Below are 4,475 nucleotides of genomic sequence, written 5' to 3'. Positions count from 1 at the left end.
GAACTCAGATCCTCCTGACTTCAGGGCTGGTGTTCTATCCACTTCACCTCCCAGCTGCCCTAAGTTTTTCATTGACAAAACATATGCATGGGTAATTTTTCAGCACTGACCCTTGCAAAGCCTTCTTTTCCAACTTTTCCCCTCCTTCCCTCCAATCCCTCCCCTAGAAGGCGGGTAGACCAATACATGTTAAATATGTTAAAGTATATATTAATATAGTTAATATATGTATACATATTTATACAGTTATCTCAGCAAGCATTTTTAAGTGGCTACTATATGCATTGTAAATATATAAAAAAAGGCAAAAACTAATAACAACAACTAAATAGGAGCTAACAGTTTAACTATTTCTTCCTAGTTAGCATCCCTTGGCCCCTTTTCTGGAATGCATCTTCCTCCTTCTGTATTTGTATTATCTAGGTCTGGGAGCTTCTAGGATAGAAACTGACAATATCCTGGTTGATTGGCAATCCTCCTGCTGTTGTCCCAGAATTGAAAAACCAATCAGACCTATCCAAATAGGACTTCCAGTTGCCCTGATAAATGGAGTGAAAATGAAAGCAGGAGTCCTTTGAAGGGTATAAGAAATCCTGGAGGCAGCCACTCCAATACCATACCAAGACTCCTTCCTTCTGCCACAGCCCAGAGACCATCGGGCTCTAGGCTCCCTAATAACATTTCTGATTATTTTTCCTGAGGGAGGACAGCTTTAGAGGTGTCAACTTTGACCATATACAGGAGACTGGTACCTAGTAAATTCTAAACTTAATCCCAGTAGAGGGAATAATGAACTTCCTTTGTTCTCTTACCTGCTCTAACCTTTTCTTGATTGTCTCTACTTAAGCCACCTCTGCCTTCCTTTAAACGTGTCTAATAGAAGTACCCTAATAAAAGAATTATCTAATTCTTATTTTTTTGAAGTCCCAGCAATAAATAAATTCCAATAGGAATAATGTGAAATAAGGCTGAAAAGGCAGATTGGATCTAGACTGTGGAAGGTATTGAATGCCAGACTAGTAGCAGTGGAGGTTTTTTTGTTTGTTTGTTTGTTTGTTTTTGTTTTTGAACAGGCTTTTGAGTGATATGATTAGATTTTAGAAAAATTATTTTGGGTCAGCTGTGTCAAGAATGGTTGTTGTAAATGAACATCATTTCTGTTAGGTCAGGGACTTTTTTGTTTGTTTGGTCTTTGTACCCTTAGGCCCTAGCACTAGTGATTTTTAATCTTAATAAATGCTTGTTAGATTGAGTAGAGACATTGAAGCAGGGAGACCACCTAAGAGATTATTCCAATGACCAGGTGAAAGGTGATAAGGGCCTGAGCTAGGATGGTGGTTGGGTGAGGGTAAAAACCGGGATAACTGTAAGGAAGATGATCAGTATAATGGAGAACTCTCACAGCTTTTCAAAATCCCCTTTGAATTTTACCTTGCCCCTAATCCTAGGTCCTTCATCCCTGACCTTTTGTATATTTCCCTTCTCTTTGCCTCAGGTAGCTGATTTGAGGACAAAGTTGCCTAACCCAGGCCCAGCTCTCAGTTATCAACATAAAAAATTGCCTCCACACTTTTCCACTAATTTTAGAATAATGGCTCTCATTTACATAACATTTTAAGTTTTACAAAATACTTTCCTCATAATAACTCAACAAGGCAGGTAAGACAAGTGTGCCCCACTAAAAGAGTGGCAATAATACAAATTTACTTGTGTGCTCTCTGTAGAAAGGTATTATATCCCTGAATTAATTATCTAGCAAGAGAGTGTAAGCCTAAATTATCTACAAGGTAATACTCTCTAGGAACCATCAGTCCATTAGCTATCTCAATTTTTCTCTGTCTCCCCCAGTACTTTAAGTATAGCCCTTTTAAAAGATTTCCATATATCCACTGGTGAATTAATAGGTACTGTGCTTACACATACTTAGACCTTCTTCCTCATCCTCCCAACTCCAACTAACTTCACCTGTCTTCAAATAAAAAGGTTTGGAAGAGGAAACTATGGGATTTTACTTAAAATAAGAACAATGTGAAATCTACAGTTTATACATGATTCTAGAACCCCTACCCTGCTTCTGGAATTTCCTGTGTCATCGAAACCCATAATCACTGGACCCAGTTACTTAACATACTGTGGCCACAGAGTTTCCTGAACATATTGGAAATGAGAAAAAACAAAAAAACAAAAAAAGCCAAACCCAAAGTTTAAACAGTTTCCTACATGGAGTTATTTGCCACCATCCATTTCTTCTGCTAACAATGCTAAGATTTTGGGGGTTTAGGAAGAAAGTGTTAAATCCACAGGTCATGGGAAAGATTGAAGAAAGGGGTTTCGTGTCTGGGACTCTATCTCTGGATTGGGGACCATAAGGAAGAGAAGCCATATGGGAAAGAGCAGTCAGACCCTCCATTTTACTATATGGAATTTTCAATAAATGCTGCCCCACACCTTGTTTCTGCTTCCAGATGGGGCTCTACATTCTTTTGATTTATGACTAAATCTTGACTCATTTCTCCTCCAGTCTTTAAAAATGTCAGAGGGACTCTCAGACTGACAAAACTTCCCATTTCCAATCTCAATGTCTCAGCTCTGCTGGGATATCCCAAATCTCTGGGGGCAAACAGCTCACCTATTGCATGAATACATACCTTTCCACTTCCCTGTCTTCTCTTGAGGCTTATTGCCAGTGATCACCCAGCTTCCTTGTCCTCTCTTTTGTGTTCTGTAGAATATCAAGGGAAGTTTTGGTTTTGGTGGTGGCCATTTCACACATTCTATTCCAGTTGTTTCTCTCATTGGGGCCTGCACTGACTGCATGTATAAAGAAGGAGATTCCATTCCCACTTTAATTAATGTAATCACAGGAAGCCCAGAATATTGTCCCAAATAAACTCTCGAAGTTTCCAACAAGGACATACTAATTGTATATGTCCTTTTTATGTCTAAATTGTGTTTTAATGTGTAAAAGTTAATCTATGTCTCACCACTCTATCAGGTAAAAATTCCCTTCCAATTGTGTCAAGAAGGAAGCAGTGTAATTGAGAGAATCGGTCAAATCCCCTGGGTTTAGATTTTATAACAAAACCCACAAAAAGCAATTCAGTAAGCAGTATGGGAATTCAACATTTCAGGCTTGGAAGCTCTTGGTATGATGGATTCCTTGGCTTCTACAAAGGTGAAGCAGGAGAAGGGGACTTTGTGTCCCTTCCTTTTCCCTACCTCCACCCCATAGTCAGTCTCAGAGCAATAGGAGACATTGCATCCAAGCAAGGAGCAGAGATACATTGACATAACTAAAAAGATACAGTCGATACAATTATTGGAAGGAAGAAGCTTCAAGGAATGTGACCCCCTGTGATGGGAGCTGATCCTAGGATACCTTTCCTTTTTCTTCCCCTTGTGTATCAGTAGACACACAGTCCCTTTCCTTGATCTTTGGGGTGGGGGTAAAGATTAGCAAATGCTTCAGGATCATGCCCTTGACACTGAGAGGGAATTCTGGGAGATTTGGAAACATAGTTGATGAAGTATTAGTGACCTTTGGGGTGGGGGTAAAGATTAGCAAATGCTTCAGGATCATGCCCTTGACACTGAGAGGGAATTCTGGGAAGTTTGGAAACATAGTTGATGAAGTGTTAGTGAGGAGAAACACAATATATCTTTGTAATTTTCCTGTTAAATATACTGTGTATCTGTAGCCTGTTGATTGCCTATATGTTATCAATATCAAGGTCAAGGCTGAGCTAAGACATTTCCCAGAATGGGGGTGATGGATCTATAGATATTGCTATTTTTATCATCCTGAGCAATAGGCTGGAATTATTAAAAAAAAAAAAAAAAAAAAGTACATTTTTTTTTTTTTTCCCTGACAGAGCTGGAAACTCAGTGAGACAGAATTACTGGTCTGTTTGTATATAGTGCTAAGAAGGGACTTATATGCACACACACATATACATATTCATATACATACATATACATAATTTCTATTAATTAGAGGAAGAGAATAAGCATTTGTATAGTATCTACTATATGCTAGGCATTGTGTGAAGCACTTTACAAATACTATCTCATTGGATCTTCACAAAGCCTGTGAGGTAGTTAGCTGCCATTGAAAAAATATAAACAGAATTTGTGACTTGCCCAACATCATGCAACCAAGGAGTATCAGGTTGGATTTGAATTCAGGTTTTCCTGAATGCAGACCCAGCATTGTATTTCATCACTGAGCTGTCTTATTATATACCCCTTTGTGGGCAAATGAATAATAAAATAATATCATTTTCTTGTGAGTTTGTGTGGGCTGCTGGAGCAGCATCTCTTGTTATCTGAGATAACTACCAAGTGCATCTTCAGCCTAAAGCCAGTATCATACCCATTTTACTGATAAGGAAACTGAGGTTTAGATAAGTGACTGATTCATGATCTCACAACTGGCAAAGAGTGAAAACAGAAATTGAACCTAGGGATTTCCTTCC

Source organism: Sminthopsis crassicaudata, chromosome 4 (genome assembly GCF_048593235.1).
Source record: "Sminthopsis crassicaudata isolate SCR6 chromosome 4, ASM4859323v1, whole genome shotgun sequence".
NCBI lineage: Eukaryota > Metazoa > Chordata > Mammalia > Dasyuromorphia > Dasyuridae > Sminthopsis > Sminthopsis crassicaudata.
Note: the sequence above shows the minus strand (reverse complement) of the source record.